The sequence below is a fragment of the Schistocerca gregaria genome, unplaced genomic scaffold, assembly GCF_023897955.1.
Source record: "Schistocerca gregaria isolate iqSchGreg1 unplaced genomic scaffold, iqSchGreg1.2 ptg000043l, whole genome shotgun sequence".
Taxonomy (NCBI): domain Eukaryota; kingdom Metazoa; phylum Arthropoda; class Insecta; order Orthoptera; family Acrididae; genus Schistocerca; species Schistocerca gregaria.
In genome coordinates this window covers 4,267,626-4,288,390 of record NW_026061702.1, presented here as the reverse complement: position 1 = coordinate 4,288,390, position 20,765 = coordinate 4,267,626, and positions in this window count along the sequence as shown.

Genomic DNA, 20,765 nt, shown 5'->3' with positions numbered 1-20,765 from the left:
AGGATGGAACACGCGATCTAGTGTTCTGAGGATGAGGGAGGGGGGGGTAGGTAGATAGACATCATCTGAGGAGGTGTAGGTAGACAGAGACCTTCTGAGGGGGTAGGTAGACAGACATATTCTGAGGGGTTTTGTAGGTAGAGAGGTATCTTCCAAGAGGGGGTAGGTAGACAGAGACCTTCCTAGGTTGTAGTGGGACAGACTTCTTCTGAGGGGGGCTGGAAATACAGACATCTTCCGAGGGTGCGGGACAGATAGACACACATCTACTGAGTTTGGTGATGTTAGACATTTTCCAAAGGGGGGCACACTGACGAACATTTTCCGAGTTGGGCAGGTAGACATATATCTTTGAAGGGGTAGACAGACATACATCTTCCAAGGGCGGTAGATAGACATTTTCTGAAGGGGTGGTACATTGGCCGACATCTTCTGAGGAGGGGGTAGATACACAATTTCTGAGCTGGGGGTAGAAAGGCATCTTCCAAGGTGATTAGATAAGCATCTTCCATGAGTGGATGGAGTAGATAGACATTTCCCGAAGGGGTGGGGTAGGTAGTGAGACATCTTACATACAGGGGTAGGTAGACAATCATTTTCTGAGGGGAAGATGGGTACAGAGACATTTTACTGGGGGTAGGTAGACAGACATCTTCAAGGGGGTAGGTAGACAGACAACTGGGGGGGGGGGGTTGTTAGACAGACATGTTCTGAGGGGTTTTTAAGTAGACAGACATCTTCTGAGTAGGGGTAGTAGACATACAGCTTCAGAGGATGAGGGATATGTAGACAGACATCTTCTAAGGTAGCGTAGGTAGAGAGACAATTAGTGAGGGGGTAGGTAGACAGACATTATCCGAGGCTGGGTTGTAGGTAGACAGAAATAATCTGAGGGGTGTAGTTACACAAGTATTTTCTGAGGCTAGGGGTATGTAGACAGACATTGTCCATGGGGATAGTTAGTCACACCTTCTGAGGTATGGGGAGTAGGAAGACTGACATTTCCTGAGGATGGTAGGTAGGGTGTGACTTTCGAAGGGGGGGGGGGGGGTAGTGAGAGAGACTTCATAGGAGTTGGGGGATGTTGGTAGATAGACATGTTCTGAGGGAGGTAGGTAGATAGACATGTTCAGAGGGAGGGGTGGTAGAAAGCAATATTCCGAATGAGTGTAGGTAAACATACATATTCCGAGGGGTGGTTGGTAGGCAGACATCTTCTGAGGTGGGGTAGGTAGGCAGTCGTTCTCTGAATTTGGGTATGTTGACAGACATCTTCAAAGAGAAGTGGGTATGAAGGCAGATATCTTCGTGGGGGGGGAGCTAGGTAGCCAGACGTCTTCCGAGGGTGTTGGGTATGTAGGCATACATCTTCAAGGGCGGTTGGTAGACCGATATTTTCCAATGGGGGTAGGTAGACACACATACTACGAGTGGTGGTAGGTAAACACATCTTCCATGGGGTAGGTAGACAAACATCTTCCGAGGTGGGGTTGGTAGACATTCATTATCTGGGGTGTAGGTAGACTAACATTTTCGAGAGGGGTAGGACAGATATCTTCTGAGGGTGGTGTATTGGACAGACATCTTCCGAGGGGCTGTAGATAGACAACTTATGTAGGTGGGGGGGGTAGACAGACATCTGCTGACTGGGGGGGGGGGGGGGTAGGTAGACAGACATGTTCCAAGGGTAGGGTAGATAGATATTCTACTTCTGAGGGGGTGGTAGGTAGACAGACATCTTCTGAGAGGGGGCTGGTAGACAGATATTTTCCGTGAGGTGTTATAGGTAGACAGAAATCTTCCAAGGGGGGGGGGGGGGGTAGGTCGACTGACATTTTCTGAGGGGGCAGGTAGACAGACAACTTCTGGGGGGTAGATAGACATACATGTTCAGTTTGGGTGCATAAACAGAGACCTTCTGAAGTGGGTTAGGTTGGCAGCTATCTTATTAGTTTTGGCATGTAGAGGGAAGAGTATTGGTAGACAGGTATCTTCTGAGGGGGGTATGTAGACTGACATTGTCTAAGGTAGTTAGGTAGACATACACATTCCACAGGCAGATAGATAGACAGACATCTTCTGAGGGGGGGTTAGGTAGCCATACATCTCCCGACAGGAGAGTTGGTGGACAGACACCTTCCAAGGATGGGGGGTAGGTAGACAGATGTTTTCCAAGCGAGATTTAGGTAGACAGGCATTTTCCAAGGAGGGGTAGGTAGACATACATCTTCCGAGGATGGTTGGGGTAGGAAGACAGACAGTGTGGGGTAGGTAGACAGACATCTTATTAGAGGGTGTATGTAGACAGACAGTTTCCGAGGGCAGGTTGTAGGTAGACAGATATCTTACAGGGGGTGGAGTAGGTAGGCACTTATTTTCCAGGGCTGAGAGTATGTAGATAGACATAGTCCCGGTGGGCAATTAGACCAATATCTCCTGAGGGAGGGTAGGTACACAGACACCTTCTAAGAGTGGGATGATAGACATCTTTCCAACTGGGGTAGATAGACATTTTACGAGGGGGGGGGGGGGGGAGTAGACAGACATCCTCCATGAGGTGGTAGACACACATATTACGAGGGGGGTGGGTGGGTAGAAAGATTTCTTATAAGGTGGGGTAGGTTGGTAGACATCTTCTGAGGTTGAGTATGTAGGCACCAAGGGTACAGGATATGAAGACATATATCTTCCGAGGGGGGGGGGGGCAAGGTAGACAGAAATTCTCTAACAGAGGGATGATAGACTTCTTCCGAGGGGGGTAGGTATGCAGACATCGTATGAGGGGGTGTAGGAAGACATACATATACCAAGGCAGGGTAGGTAGACAAAAATCTTCTGAGGGGGGGGTTGGAAGATAGACCTCTTCTGAGGGGCGAATGGAATACATACATCTTCCGAGGGGGTAGGAAGACAAAGTCCTTCAAGGCGGGGGGGGGAGATGAACAGACATCCACCAAGGGGGTTAGTTGGATGGTCATCTTCTGTTGTAGTGGGAGGGGGCAGGTAGGCTTCCATCTTCTGGGTGGTCAGTAGACAATCATCTTCTGAGTTGTGGTTCAGTAGGCAATCATGTTCAGAGGGGGGTAGGTAGACAGACATCTTCCGAGGTGGGATGATAGACATCTTCCAAAGGGGTGGAAAGTAGACAGGCATTTTACGAAGTGGGGTGCAGGTGGACTGACATCTCCCATGCAGTAGGTGGAAAATCATATTCCGAGGTCGGGTTCGATATACAGACATATTCCGAGGGAGGTGGTAGGTAGACTGCCATCTTCCGAGTGGGGATAGGTAGACATACTTTTCCCGAGAGGGGGTTGGGTAGACAGGCATTTACCGAGGGGGGTGGGGGGTAGGTAGATAGACATCTTCTGAAGGGGGGTAGGTAGACAGACATCTCCCGAGGAGGGGTGGTAGACATACAACTTTCGAGGGGCGGTAGGTAGACAGACATTTTCTGTTGGAGGGGTTGATTGACAGGCATCTTTCAGAAGTGAGGGGGTGCAGGTAGACTGAAATCTTCCGGGGGTAGGTAGACAATCATCTTCTGAGGGGGGGTGTTGGGTAGACAGACATTCTCCGGGTTTTGGTAGACATAAATATTCCAAGGTGGGCAGGTAGACAGACATTTTCTGAGGGAGGGCCAGGTTGACAGACATCTTCAAATGGTGGGTTGGTAGACACACAACTTATGAGTGGGGGCGTAGGTAGAGAGACATGTCCGGAGGTGGGGTAGGTAGACATACATGTTCCGAGGGGAGTGGTGGCTACTCATACATATTCCGAGTGTGTGTTTATGTGGGCAGACATCTTCCAAGAGGGGCTAGGTAGACAAACATCTTCCAAGAGGGGGGGGGGGGGGTAAGTAGACAGACATCTTCCATGTGGGGTATGTAGACAGACATACTCTGACAGGGTGAGGCAGGCATATACCGTAGTTCGGTAGATAGACAGGCATCTTTGAGGGGGTGCTAGGTAGACATACACCTTCCGAGGGTAGTGGTAGGATGTCATACATCTTCCAAAGCGGTTTTTTCGGTTGTCAAATGTCTTCCAAGAGGGGGGTCTGCACACATACATCCTCCAGGGATGGGAGGAGGGTTTGACAGAGATCTTCGGAGGTGGGGTGGTCAGTTACACATCTTTTGAAGTGGGTGTAGGTAGGCAGACACCTTCTAAATGGCGGTACCTAGGAAGATAGGCAGACATCTTCGGGGGGGGGAGGTAGGTAGACAGACAGTTTCTGATTGTGAGAAAGGTGGTGGTGGTGGTTAGTGTTTAACGTCTCGTCGACAACGAGGTCATTAGAGACGGAGCGCAAGCTCGGGTTAGGGAAGGATTGGGAAAGAAATTGGCCGTGCCCTTTCAAAGGAACCATCCCGGCATTTGCCTGAAACGATTTAGGGTAATCACGGAAAACCTAAATCAGGATGGCCGGCGATGGGATTGAACCGTCGTCCTCCCGAATGCGAGTCCAGTGTGCTAACCACTGTACCACCTCTCTTGATGTGTGAGAATGGTAGACAGACAGATAGGGTGGGAGATCAGAGAGAGTCATATTCTGAGGGTGGGGTATGTAGACAGCCATCTTCTGAGGCGGTAGATAAGAGTCTTCTGAAGGTGATGGAGAGATAGTCATCTTTCAAGTGCAGGTAGATAGGAATCTTCTGAGTTGGGGTAGCTTCCGAGCTAGGCGATAGATAGGCATCTTCACAGGGGGGGATGTTAGATTGGCATCTTATGGGGTGGGGGGGGGGGCGAGTAGACAAACATCACCCGATAGGTGGTATGTATAGAGACATCTTCCATGGAGTAGTAGGTAGGCAGACATCTTCTGAAGGGTGGGGTAGGGAGACAGACATCATCAGAGCAGTAGTAGGTAGACAGACATTTTCCGAAGGGGGTGTATGTAGACAAATATTTTCTTAGATGGAGGGTAGCTGGGCACTCATTTTCCAAGGGGTGGGGAGGGGGTAGGTAGACAGGCCTCTTCCAAAGGTGTGCAGGTAGACAGACATCTTCCAAGAAGGGGTATGTAGGCAAACATCTTCTGAAGGGTGGGTTAGGGAGACAGACATCATCCATGTGCAGAGTAGGTAGAGAGTGATCTTCTGAGGGGTGTGGGGGATGTAGATAGAAAGACATATTTTGAGAGGCTGGTAGGTAGGCAGACATGTTTCTAAACGAGGGGGGGGGGGGGGGGGTTAGGTAGACAGGTATCTTTCGAGGGTGTGTAGGTAGACAGTCATCTTCTGAGGGGGGGAGGGGGTGGGAAAACTGACGTTTTCCGGTTGGGGGGATAAGTAGAGTCATCTTCTGAGGGGGAAGTGGGTAGACACACATTTTCAGGAGGCGTGAGTAGGTAGACAGACATATTACGAGGGGGGGGGGGTGTACGTAGACAGTCATCTTACGAGGGGGGAGGGGGGTAAAAAGACAGGCATGTTCCAAGGTCCTCTATCAACTGCAAGACACCAGAACCGGCCTACAGTTGAATTTTCGATACCTAAAACTTGAGTAGTACTACTTCTTACCTGCCGATTGCATCAAATGAGAAGCTCCTATTTTGTTGTTTGTGGTGCGACCGCATACCTCAGCACATGACGTAAGTTTCCAGATGTATATGTAAACAGTTCCGTGAGCAAAGCTGCCACTGCGACGATCTGGCATTACGATTAGGCGCGTGAGTGCGTGTGAAATCGCTCTCTAAGTTTTCATACATTTATAGGTTTCAGATACATATTTTAACGGTTTTTGTGATAATATTTACTATATAAGATACTTATTAATGGTTTCTTCATTCACATCCGCCTTTCTTGGGTAGTGACCTGATATTTGCGAGTGTTTCGTATCGAGCAACTTAACTTCTTACCTGTGTTTACATTCCGCGCTGACCAGTTGCAGCTGTAGCGGCGCATCCAAAGCTAAGTACTAATTAGTTGTTTGTGTATAGTGGTTTATTTTGGAACTTTAGTAGTCTTCAATCGGTGTTCTTGTTGTTTCCTGGTGAAATAATTTCAGAAGAAATTGTCGCGAACTGTTTTCAGTTTCGTTACTGTGCCATTAGACGTTTGATAATCTTTCTGTTTTACCTTTTGTTTTATTTGCTATTGATAAATACTGTTAATAATAGTAGCTACTTCCCTTGTACAGCAAGATTATGATTATTGTAGTCAATTTTTTAGCAGATTCTTATTGTACTAACGGAACTTAAATAAATGCGAAAGGTTTTCTTAGGTTTTTACCACATATTAACACGTTTCACATTTCCCCGTGCAACGTGGCGTTCAGACCTCGTTTGATGCAAAAGCTTGAGGTCCTCGATCATGTCCAAGGCACCAAAGCCGGCTAATAAGTCAGTAATCGATAACTAAAACTTGAATTGTACTGCTTCTTACTGGCCGAATACATCTTCTTAACATCTTCTTCTGTCTTCTACTGTGGTGCTTTTAGTGTCTCCGTAAACCGCAGCAAGCGACATAAGTTTGCAGACTATAAATTTAACCGTCTCAGAGCGTAAAGCGGCCGATGTGACGATCTGCCAATAAGTCGATTCGACATCAAATGAAGAAAACGGTCGGTTTTCTCAGGTTTTTACTACAAATGGACACTTTTCACATCATCCCGTGTAACGTGGCGTCCAGACCGCGTTTCATGCAAAATCTTAAGGCCTTAGCTCATGTCCAAGGTACCAAAGCAGGCTAATAAGTCAATAAATGATAAGTAAAATTTGAATTGTACTGCTTATTACTGGTTCTTTCTCGCTGATTACACCAACAGAGAAGCTTCATCTGTGTTCTACTGTGATGCTCTGACTGTCTCCGCATAACGCAGCACGCGACATAAGCTTGCAGACGATATATGTAACAGATTCAGAGAGAAAAGCGGCCAATGTGACGATCTGGCAATAAGTCGATTAAATAGAAAATGACGAAAACGGGAGGATTTCTCAGGTTTTTACTACATATGAACACTTTTCACATTATCCAGCGCAACGTGACAGACAGGCCTCGTTTCATGAACAATCTCAAGGTCATAGCTCATGTCCAAATAACCAAAGCCGGTTAGTAAGTCAATAATAGATAAGTAAAATGTGAATTGTAATGCTTCGTACTGGCCGATTACATCTTCTGAGAGTCTTCTTCTGTGTTCTACTATTGTTCTTTTAGTGTCTAAGCATAGCGAAGGCCACGATATAGTTTTGCAGATGATAAATATAACCATTGCAGAGAGAAAAGCGGCCAATATGACGATCTGGCATTACGTCGATTCGATAGCAAATGAAGAAAACGGACGAATTTCTCAAGTTTTCACTACATATGAACACATTTCACATTCCCCCGTGCAACGCGGCTGCTAGACCTCCCTTCATGCCAAATCTTAAGGTCCTAGCTCATGTCCAAGGCACCAAAGCCGGCTAAAAAGTCAATAATTGATAACTAAAACTTGAATTTTACTACTTCTTACTGGCTATTACATCAACTTAGAACCTTCATCTGTGTTCTACTATGGTGCTTTTATTGTCTCCGCATACCGCAGCACGCGACATAGATTTGCAGTCGATAAATGTAACCGTTTCAGAGAGAAGACCGGCCAATGTGACGATCTAGCTAAAAGCCGATTCGACAACAAATGACGAAAACGGACTGAATTCTCTGGTTTTTACTACAAATGAACACTTTTCACACTCGTTCGTGCAACGCGGCTGCTAGACCTCCCATCATGCAAAATCGTAAGGTCCTAGCTCATGTCAAAGGCACCAAAGGCTAAAAAGACAATAATCGATATCTAAAACTTGTATTGTATTACTTCTTACTGGCTATTACATCAACTTAGAAACTTCTTCTGTGTTCTACTATGGTGCATTTAGTGACTCCACGTACCGCAGCACGCGACATAGCTTTGCAGACGATAAATGTAACCGTTTTAGAGAGAAGAACGCCAATGTGACGATTAGACTTTAACTCGAATCGATAACATATGACGAAAACGGACGGATTACTCAGGTTTTTACTACATATGAACACTTTTCACATTCTCCCGTGCAATGCGGCTGCTAGGCCTCCTTTCATGCAAAATCTTGAGCTCCTAGCTCATGTCTAAGGCACCAAAGAGGGGTAAAAAGTCAATAATCGATAGCTAAAACTTGAGTTGTACTGCTTCTTACTGGCTATTACATCATTTTAGAAGCTTCATCTGTTTTCTATTATCGTGCTTTTAGTGCCTCCGCATACCGCAGCACGCGACAAAGCTTCGCGCATGATCAATGTAACCGTTTCAGAGAAAAGAGCGGCCAATATGACGACCTGGCAAAAGTCGATTCGATAGCAAATGACAAAAACGGGCGGATATCTCAGGTTTTCACAACATATGAACACGTTTCACATTCCCCCGTCCAACGCTGCTGCTATACCTCCTTTCATGCAAAATCTTAAAGTCCTCGCTCATGACCAAGGCACCAAAGCCCTCAAAAAAGTCAATAATCGATAACTAAAGTTTGAATTGTACTGCTTCGTACTATCTATCACATCAACTTACAAGGTTCTTAAGTGTTCTGTTATGGTGCTTTTAGTGTCTCCGCATACCGCAGCACGTGACATAACTTTGCACACGATAATTGTAACCGTTTCATTGAGAAGAGCGGCCAATATGACGATCTGGCAAAAGTCGAATCGATAGCAAATGACGAAAACGGGCGGATTTCTCCGGTTTTCACTATATATGAACACTTTCACCATTCAACCGTGCAACGCGGCTGGTAGACCTCCCTTCATGCAAAATCTTAAGGTCCTAGCTCATGTCCAAGGCACAAAAGCCGTCTAACAAGTCAATATCAATAACTATAACTTGATTTGTACTGCTTCTTACTGGCTATGACATCAACTTAGAATATTCTTCTGTGTTCTATTATGGTTCTTTTAGTGTCTCCGCATACCACAGCACGCGACATAGCTTTACACACGATAAATGTAACATCATAGAGAAGAGCGGCAAATATAACGATCTGGCATTAAGTCGATTCGATAGCAAATGACGAAAACGGGCGGATATCTCAGGTTTTCACAACATATGAACACGTTTCACATTCCCCCGTCCAACGCGGCTGCTATACCTCCTTTCACGCAAAATCTTATGGTCCTAGCTAATGTCCAAGGCACAAAAGCCGTCTAAAAAGTCAATAATCGATAGCTCAAACTTGAAATTTACTGCTTCGTACTATGTAAAACATCAACGTAGAAGCTTCTTAATTGTTCTATTATGGTGCTTTTAGAGTCCCTGCATACCGCAGCACGCGACATAGCTTTGTACACGATAAATGTAACGGTTTCAGAGAGAATAGCGGGTAATATGACGATCTGAAATTAAGTCGATTCGATAGCAAATGACGAAAACGCTCAGATATCTCAGGTTTTCTCTACATATGAACACTTTTCACATTCCCCCGTCAAACGCGGCTGCTAGACCTCCCTCATGCAAAATCATAAGGACTTACCTCATGTCCAAGCCACTAAAGCCGTCTAAAAAGTCAATAATCGATAGTTAAAACAGTAATTGGACTGCTTCGTACTGGCTATCACATCAACTTAGAAGCTTCTTCTGTGATCCATTATGGTGCTTTTAGTGTCTCCGCATACCGCAGCACTCGACATAGCTTTACACACGATAAATGTAACCGTTTCAGAGAGATAAGCGGCTAATAAGACGATCTGGCGAAAGTCGATTCGATAGCAAATAGCGAAAACGGGCGGATTTCGAAGGTTTTCACTACATATGAACGCTTTTCACATTCCCCCGTGCAACGAGGCTGCTATACCTCCTTTCATGCAAAATCTTATGGTCGTAGCTCATGTCCAAGGCACAAAAGCCGTCTAAAAAGTCAATAATCGATAACTCAAACATGAAATTTACTGCTTCGTACTATCTATCACATCAACTTAGAAGCTTCTTAAGTGTTCTATTATGGTGCTTTTAGTGTCTCTGCATACCGCAGCACGCGACATAGCTTTGTACACGATAAATGTAACGGTTTCAGAGAGAATAGCATGCAATATGACGATCTGAAACTAAGTGGAGTCGATAGCAAATGACGAAAACGCTCGGATATCTCAGGTTTTCTCTACATATGAACACTTTTCATAATCCAACGTGCAACGCGTCTCTTAGACATCCCTTTATGCAATATCTGAAGGTCCTAGGTCATCTCAAAGGAAACAAAGCCGTCTAAAAAGAAAATAATCGATAAATAAAACTTGAATTGTACTGCTTCGTACTGGCTATCACATCAACTTAGAGCTTCTTCTGTGTTCTATTATGGTGATTTTAGTGTCTTCGCATACGGTAGCACGCGATATAGCTTTGCACACGATAAATCTAACGGTTTCAGAGAGAAAAGCGTGCAATATGACGATCTGGCATTAAGCTGATACGATAGCAAATCACGAAAACCGGCGTATTTTTTAGGTTTTCACAACATATGAACACTTTTCACATTCCCCCGTGCAACGCGGTTGCTAGACCTCCCTTCATGCAAAATCGTAATGTCCTAGCTCATGTCCAAAGCACCAAAACCGTCTAAAAATTCAATAATCCATATCTAAAACATGCATTGTACTGCTTCGTTTTGGCTATCACACCAACTTAGAAGCTTCTTCTGTTTTCTATTATCGTGCTTTTAGTGTCTCCGCATAACGCAGCACTCGACAAAGCATTGCGCACGATAAATTTAACCGTTTCAGAGAAAAGAGCGGCCAATATGACGATCTGGCAAAAGTCGATTCGATAGCAAATGACGAAAACGGGCGGATATCTCAGGTTTTCACAACATATGAACACGTTTCACATTCCCCCGTCCAACGCGGCTGCTATACCTCCTTTCATGCAAAATCTTAAGGTCCTAGCCCATGACCAAGGCACCAAAGCCCTCAAAAAGTCAAAAATCGATAACTCAATCTTGAATTTTACTGCTTCGTACTATCTATCACATCAACTTAGAAGCTTCTTAAGTGTTCTATTATGGTGCTTTTAGTGTCTCGGCATACCGCAGCACGCGACATATCTTTGCACACGATAAATGTAACGGTTTCAGAGAGAATAGCGGCCAATATGACGATCTGAAATTAAGTCTATTCGATAGCAAATGACGAAAACGCTCGGATATCTCAGGTTTTCTCTACATATGAACACTTTTCACATTCCCCCGTGCAACGCGTCTCTTAGACATCCCTTTATGCAATATCTGAAGGTCGTAGGTCATTTCAAATTAACCAAAGCCGTCTAAAAAGAAAATAATCGATAAATAAAACTTGAATTGTACTGCTTCGTACTGGCTATCACATCAACTTAGAAGCTTCTTCTGTGTTCTGTTATGGTGATTTTAGTGTCTTCGCATACCGCAGCACGCGATATATCTTTGCACACGATAAATCTAAAGGTTTCAGAGAGAAAAGCTTGCAATATGACGATCTGGCATTAAGCTGATTCGATAGCAAATGACGAAAACGGGCGGATTTCTCAGGTTTTCACTACATATGAACACTTTTCACATTCCCCAGTGACACACAGCTCCTAGACCTCCCTTCATGCAGTATCTTAAGGTCCTAGCTCATGTCAAAGGCACCAAAGCGGTCTAAAAAGAAAATAATCGATAAATAAAACTTGAATTGTACTGCTTCGTACTGGCTATCACATCAACTTAGAAGCTTCTTCTGTGATCCATTATGGTGCTTTTAGTGTCTCCGCATACCGCAGCACGCGACATAGCTTTGCACACGATAAATGTAACCGTTTCAGAGAGAGGAGCGCGAAACATGACGATCTGACATGAGGTCGATTCGATGGCAAATGACGAAAACGGGCGGATATCTCAGGTTTTCACAACATATGAACACGTTTCACATTCCTCCGTCCAACGCGGCTGCTATACCTCCTTTCATGCAAAATCTTATGGTCCTAGCCCATGACCAAGGCACCAAAGAACTCTAAAAAGTCAATATTCGAAAACACAAACTTGAATTTTACTGCTTCGTACTATCTATCACATCAACTTAGAAGCTTCTTAAGTGTTCTATTATGGTGCTTTTAGTGTCTCCGCATACCGCAGCACGCGACATATCTTTCCACACGATAATTGTAACCGTTTCACTGAGAAGAGTGGCCAATATGACGATCTGGCAAAAGTCGAATCGATAGCAAATGACGAAAACGGGCGGATTTCACAGGTTTTCACTACATAAGAACACTTTTCACATTCCCCCGTGCAACGCGGCTGCTCGATCTCCCTTCATGCAAAATTTTAAGGTCCTAGCTCATGTCCAAGGCACCAAAGCCTTCTAAAAGGTCAATAATCGATAACTAAAACTTGAATTGTACTGCTTCGTTTTGGCTATCACACCAACTTAGAAACTTCTTCTGTTTTCTATTATCGTGCTTTTAGTGTCTCCGCATAACGCAGCACGAGACAAAGTTTTCCGCACGATAAATGTAATCGTTTCACAGAACAGAGCGGCCAATATGACGATCTGGCAAAAGTCGATTCGATAGCAAACGACGAAAACGCTCGGATATCTCAGGTTTTCTCTACATATGAACACTTTTCACATTCCCCCGTGCAACGCGTCTCTTAGACATCCCTTTATGCAATATCTGAAGGTCCTATGTCATCTCAAAGGAACCAAAGCCGTCTAAAAAGAAAATAATCGATAAATAAAACTTGAATTGTACTGCTTCGTACTGGCTATCACATCAACTTAGAAGCTTCTTCTGTTTTCTATTATCGTGCTTTTAGTGTCTCCGCATAACGCAGCACACTATATAGCTTTGCACACGATAAATCTAACGGTTTCAGAGAGAAAAGCGGGCTATATGACGATCTGGCATTAAGCTGATTCGATAGCAAATGACGAAAACGGGTGAATTTCTCAGGTTTTCACTACATATGAACACTTTTCACATTCCCCAGTGCAACACAGCTCCTAGACCTCCCTTCATGCAATATCTTAAGGTCCTAGCTCATGTCAAAGGCATCAAAGCCGTCTAAAAAGGAAATAATCGATAAATAAAACTTGAATTGTACTGCTTCGTACTGGCTATCACATCAACTTAGAAGCTTCTTCTGTGTTCTATTATGGTAATTTTAGTGTCTCCGCATACCGCAGCACGTGACATAGCTTTGCACATGATACATCTAACGGTTTCAGACAGAAAAGCTTGCAATATGACGATCTGGCATTAAGCAGATACGATAGCAAATGACGAAAACGGGCGGATTTCTCAGGTTTTCACTACATATGAACACTTTTCACAATCCCCAGTGCAACACAGCTCCTAGACCTCCCTTAATGCAATATCTTAAGGTCATAGCTCATGTCCAAGGCACCAAAGCCGACTAAAAAGTCAATAATCGATACCATAAACTTGAATTGTACTGCTTCGTACTGGCTATCACATCAACTGAGAAGCTTCTTCTGTGTTCTATTATGGTGCTTTTAATGCCTCCGCATACCGCAGCACGCGACATAGCTTTGCAAACGATAAATGAAACCATTTCAGAGAGAATAGTGGGCAATATGACGATCTGTTATAATGTCGATTCGATAGCAAATGACGAAAACGGACGGATTTCTCAAGTATTCAGTACATATGAACACATTTCACATTCCCCCGTGCAACGCGGCTGCTAGACCGCCCTTCATATAAGGTCGTAAGGTCCTACCTCATGGCCAAGGGACCAAAATAGTCTAAAAATTCAGTAATCGATAACTAAAACTTGAATTGTACTGCTTCGTACAGGCTATCACATCAACTTAGATGCTTCTTCTGTGTTCTGTTATGGTACTTTTAGTGTCTCCGCATACCGCAGCACGCGACGTAGGTTTGCACACGATAAATGTAACCGTTTCAGAGAGAAGAGCGGCCAATATGACCATCTGGCAAAAGTCGATTGGATAGCAAATGACGAAAACGGGCGGATTTCTCAGGTTTTCACTACATATGAACACTTTTCACATTCAACCGTGCAACGCGGCTGCTAGATCTCCTTTCATGGAAAATCTTAAGGTCCTAGCTCATGTACAAGGCACCAAAGCCGTCTAAAAATTCAATAATCGATAACTAAAACTAGAATAGTACAGCTTCGTACTGGCTATCACATCAACTAAGTAGCTTCTTCTGTGATCCATTATGGTGCTTTTAGTGTCTCCGTATAACGCAGCACGAGACGTAGCTTTGCACACGATAAATGTAACCGTTTCAGAGAGAAGAGCGGCCAATATGACCATCTGGCAAAAGTCGATTCGATAGCAAATGACGAAAACGGGCGGATTTCTAAGGTTTTCACTACATATGAACACTTTTCACATTCCACCGTGCAACGCTGCTGCTGGACTTCCCTTCATGCAAAATCTTAAGGTCCTAGCTCATGTCCAAAGCACAAAAGCCGTCTGAAAAGTCAATAATCGATAACTAGAATTTGAATTGAACTGCTTCTTACCGTCTATCACATCAACATAGAAGCTTGTTCTATGATCCATTATGGTGCTTTTAGTGTCTCCGCATACCGCAGCACGAGACCTAGCCTTGCACACGATAAATGTAACCGTTTCAGAAAGAAGAGCGGCCAATATGACGATCTGGCATTAAGTCGATTCGATAGCAAATGACGGAAAGGGGCGGATCTCTCAAGTTTTCACTACATATGAACACTTTTCACATTCCCCCGTGCAACGCGGCTGCTAGACCTCCCTTCATGCAAGGTCGTAAGGTATTACCTCATGTCCAAGGCACCAAAATAGTCTAAAAATTCAATAATCGATAACTAAAACTTGAATTGTACTGCTTCGTACAGGCTATCACATCAACTTAGATGCTTCTTCTGTGTTCTGTTATGGTGCTTTTAGTGTCTCCGCATACCGCAGCACGCGACATAGGTTTGCACACGATAAATGTAACCGTTTCAGAGAGAAGAGCGGCCAATATGACAATCTGGCAAAAGTCGATTGGATAGCAAATGAGGAAAACGGGCGGATTTCTCAGGTTTTCACTACATATGAACACTTTTCACATTAACACGTGCAACGCGGCTGCTAGATCTCCCTTCATGGAAAATATTAAGGCCCTAGCTCATGTACAAGGCACCAAAGCCGTCTAAAAAGTCAATAATCGATAACTAAAACTAGAATAGTACAGCTTCGTACTGGCTATCACATCAACTTAGAAGCTTCTTCTGTGATCCATTATGGTGCTTTTAGTGTCTCCGCATAACGCAGCACGAGACGTAGCTTTGCACACGATGAATGTAACGGTTTCAGAGAGAAGAGCGGCCAATATGACTTGCTGGCATTAAGTCGATTCCATAGCGAGTGAAGAAAACTTGAGGATTTCTCAGGTTTTCACTACATATGAACACTTTTCACATTCCCCCGTGCAACGCGGCTGGTAGACCTCCCTTCATGCAAAATCTTGAGGTCCTAGCTCGTGTCCAAGGCACCAAAGCCGACTAAAAAGTCAGTAATCGAAAACTAAAACTTGAATTTTACTGCTTCGTAATGGCTTTCACAATAACTTAGAAGCTTATTCTATGTCTTACACTCCAGGAAATTGATATAAGAACACCGTGAATTCATTGTCCCAGGAAGGGGAAACTTTATTGACACATTTCTGGGGTCAGTTACATCACATGATCATACTGACAGAACCACAGGCACATAGACACAGGCAACAGAGCATGCACAATGTCGGCACTTGTACTGTGTATATCCACCTTTCGCAGCAATGCAGGCTGATATTCTCCCATGGAGACGATCGTAGAGTTGATGGATGTAGTCCTGTGGAACGGCTTGCCATGCCATTTCCATCTGGCAATTCAGTTGGACCAGCGTTCGTGCTGGACGTGCAGACCACATGAGACGACGGTTCATCCAGTCCCAAACATGCTCAATGGGGAACAGATCCGGAGATCTTGCTGGCCAGGGTAGTTGACTTACACCTTCTAGAGCTGGTTGGGTGGCACGGGATACATGCGGACGTGCATTGTCCTGTTGGGACAGCAAGTTCCCTTGCCGGTCTAGGAATGGTAGAACGGTGGGTTCGATGACGGTTTGGATGTACCGTGCACTATTCAGTGACCCCTCGATGATCACCAGAGGTGTACGGCCAGTGTAGGAGATCGCTCCCCACACCACGATGCCGGGTGTTGGCCCTGTGTGCCTCGATCGTATGCAGTCCTGATTGTGGCGCTCACCTGCACGGCGCCAAACACGCATACGACCATCATTGTCACCAAGGTAGAAGCGAATCTCTTCGCTGAAGACGACACGTCTCCATTCGTCCCTCCATTCACGCCTGTCGCGACACCACTGGAGGCGGGCTGCACAATGTTGGGGCGTGAGCGGAAGACGGCCTAACGGTGTGCGGGACCGTAGCCCAGCTTCATGGAGACGGTTGCAAATGGTCCTCGCCGATACCCCAGGAGAAACAGTGTCCCTAATTTGCTGGGAAGTAGCGGTGCGGTCCCCTACAGCAGTGCGTAGGATCCTACGGTCTCGGCGTGCATCCGTGCGTGGCTGCAGTCCGGTCCCAGGTCGACGGGCTCGTGCACCTTCCGCCGACCACTGGCGACAACATCGACGTACTGAGGAGACCTCACGCCTCACGTGTTGAGCAATTCGGCGGTACGTCCGCCCGGCCTCCCGCATGCCCACTATACGCCCTAGCTCAAAGTCCGTCAACTGCACATACGGTTCACGTCCACGCTGTCGCGGATGCTTCCAGTGTTAAAGACTACAATGGAGCTCCGTATGCCACGGCAAACTGGCTGACACTGACGGCGGCGGTGCACAAATGCTGCGCAGCTAGCGCTATTCGACGGCCAACACCGCGGTTCCTGGTGTGTCCGCTGTGCCGTGCGTGTGATCGTTGCTTGTACAGCCCTCTCGCAGTGTCAGGAGCAAGTATGGTGGGTCTGACACACCGGTGTCAATGTGTTCTTTTTTCCATTTCCAGGAGTAAATTATGGTGCTTTTAGTGTCTCCCCATACCGCAGCACGCGACGTAGCATTGCACACGATAAATGTAACCGTTTCAGAGAGAAGAGCCGCCAATATGACGACCTGGCATTAAGTCGATTCGATAGCAAATGACGAACACGGGCGGATATCTCAGGTTTTCACTACATATGAAAACTTTTCACATTGCCCAGTGCAATGCAGCTGCTAGACCTACCTTCATGCAAAATCGTAAGTTCCTAGCTCATGTCCAAGGCACCAAAGATGTGTAAAAAGTCAATAATCGCTAACTAAAACTTGAAATGTACTGCTTCGGACTGGCTATAACATCAATTTAGAAGCTTCTTCTGTGTTCTACCATTGTGCTTTTAGTGTCTCCGCATACCGCAGCACGCGACATAGCTTTGCACACGATAAATGTAACCGTTCAAGAGAGAAGAGCGGTCAATATGACGATCTGGCATTAAGTCGATTCGATAGCAAATGACGAAACACAGGCGGATATCTCAGGTTTTCACTGCATTTGAACACTTTTCATATTCCCCCGTGCAACGCAGCTGCTAGACCTCCCTTCCTGCAAATTCTTATGGTCCTAGCTCATGTCCAAGGCACCAAAGCCATATAAAAAGTCAATAATGGATAACTAAAACTTGAAATCTACTGCTTCGTACTGATACCACATCAACTTAGAACCTTCATGTGTGTTCTATTATGGTGTTTTTAGTGTCTCCGCTTACCTTAGCACGAGACATAGCTTTGCACACGATAAATGTAACCTTTCCAGAGAACAGAGCAGCCAATATGGCGATCTGACATTAAGTCGATTCGATAGCAAACGACGATAACGGGCGGATTTCTCAGGTTTTCACTACATATGAACACTTTTCACATTCCCCAGTGCAACTCGGCTGATAGACCTCCCTTCATGCAAAATCTTAAGGTCCTAGCTCATGTCAAAGGCACCAAAGCCGTTTAAGAAGGCAATAATCGATAACTAAAACTTGAAATGTACTGCTTCGGACTGGCTATCACATCAATTTAGAAGCTTCTTCTGTGTTCTACTATGGTGCTTTTAGTGTCTCCGCATACCGCAGCACGCGACATAGCTTTGCACACCATAAATGTAACCGTTTCACAGAGAAGAGCGGCCAGTATGGTGATCTGGCATTAAGTCGATTCGATAGCAAATGACGAAAACGGTCGGATTTCTTGAGTTTTCACTATATATGAAAACTTTTAACATCACCCCGTGCAACGCGGCTTCTAGAGTTCCCTTCTTGCAAAATCTTAAGGTCGTAGCTCATGTCCAATTCACCAAAGCCGTCCAAAAACTCATTAATCGATAACTAAAAGTTGAATCGTACTGCTACGTACTGGCTATCACATCAACTTAGAAGCTTCATCTGTGTTCTACTGCGGTGCTTTTAGTGTCTCCGCTTACCGCAGCGCGCGACATAGCTTTGCACACGATAAATGTAACCGTTTCAGGTAGAAGAGCGGCCAATATGACGATCTGGCATTAAGACGATTCGATAGCAAATGAAGAGAACGGGTGGATTTCTCAGGTTTTCACTACATATGAAGAGTTTTCATATTCCCCCGTGCAACGCGGTTTCTAGACAGTCTTACATGCAAAATCTTAAGGTATTAGCTCATGTCCAAGGCACCAAAGCCGTCAAAAAAGTCAATAATCGATAACTAAAACTTGAATTGTACTGATTCGTACTGGCTATCACATGAACTTGGAAGTTTCTAGTGTGTTCTATTATGGTGCTTTTAGTGTCTCCGCAAACCGCAGCACGTTACATAGCTTTGCACACAATAAATATAACCGTTAAAGACCGAAGTGCGTCAAAATGACGATCTGGCATTAAGTCGATTCGATAGCAAATGAGGAGAACGGTCGGATTTCTCAGGTTTTCATTACATATGAACACTTTTCACATTCCCCCGTGCAACAGGGATCCTAGACCTCCCTTCATGCAAATTCTTAAGTTCCTAGCTAATGTCCAAAGTACCAAAGATGTCTAAAAAGTCAATAATCGATAACTCAAACTTGAAATGTACTGCTTCGTACTGGCTATCACATCAACTTCGAAGCTTTTTCTGTGTTCTGTTATGGTGCTTTTAGTGTCTAGGCATTCCGCAGCACGCGACTTACCTTTCCACACGATAAATGTAACCGTTTCAGAGAGAAGAGCGGCCAATATGACGATGTGGCATAAGTCGATTCGACAGCATATGACGAAAAAGGGCGGAATTCTCAGGTTTTCACTACATATGAACACTTTTCACATTATCGCGTGCAACGTGGCTGCTAGACCTCCCTTCATGCATAATCGTAAGGTCCTAGCTAATGTCCAAGGGACCAAAGCAGACTAAAAAGTCAATAATCGATAACTAAAATTTGAATTGTACTGCTTCGTACTGGCTATCACAACAACTCAGAATCTTCTTCTGTTTTCTATTATGGTGCTTTTAGTGTCTCCGCAAACCGCAGCACGAGACATAGCTTTGCACACGATAAATGTAACCGTTTCAGAGAGAAAGGCGGCCAATATAACGATCTGGCATTAAGTCGATTCGATAGCAAATGACGGAAAGGGGCGGATCTCTTAAATTTTCACTACATATGAACACTTTTCACATTACATCGTGCAACGTGGCTGCTAGACCTCCCTTCATGCAAAATCATAAGGTCCTAGCTCATGTCCAATGCAGCAAAGCCGTCGAAAATGTCAATAATCGATAACTAAAATTTGAATTGTACTGCTTCGTACTCTTTATCACATCAACTTAGAAGCTTCTTCTGTGTTCTATTATGGTGCTTTTAGTGGCTAGGCATTCTGCAGCATGCGAGATAGATTTGCACACGATAAATGTAACCGTTCCAGAGAAAAGAGCGGCCAATGTGGCGTTCTAGCATTAAGTCGAATCGATAGCAAATGACGAAAACGGGCGGATTTCTCAGGTTTTCACTACATATGAACACTTTTCTCATTGCCCCGTTCAACGCAGCTGCTAGACCTCCCTTCATGCAAAAATCTTAAGGTCCTAACTCATGTCCGTGGTACCAAAGCCGTCTAAAAAGTCAATAATCGATAACCAAAACTTGAATTGTACTGCTTCGTACTGGCTATCACATCAACTTAGAAGCTTATACTGTGTTCTATTGAGGTGCATTTAGTGTCTAGGCATTTCGCAGCACGCGACATAGATTTCACTTGATAAATGAAACCGTTTCAGAGAGAAGAGCGGCCAACATGACGATCTGGCATTAAGTCGATTCAATAGCAAATGACGAAAACGGGCGGATTTGACAGGTTTTCACTATATATGAACACTTTTCAAATTCCCCGGTGCAACGCGGCTGATGGACCTCCCTTCATGCAAAATCTTAAGGTCCTGGCTCATGTCCAAGGCACCAAAGCCGTCTAAAAAGTCAATAATTGATAACTAAAACTTGAATTGTACTGCTATGTACTGGCTATCACATCAACTTAGATGTTTCTTTTGTGTTCTATTATGGTGCTTTTAGTGTCTAGGCATTCCGCAGCACGCGACGTACCTGTAGCTTTCCACACGATAAATGTAACCGTTTCAGAGAGAAGAGCTGCCAATATGACGACCTGGCATTAAGTCGATTCGATGGGAAATGACGAAAACGGCGGATATCTCAGGTTTTCGCTACATATGAACAATTTTCACAATCCCCCGTGCAACGCGGTTGCCAGATCTCCCTTCATACAAAATCTTAAGGTCCTAGCT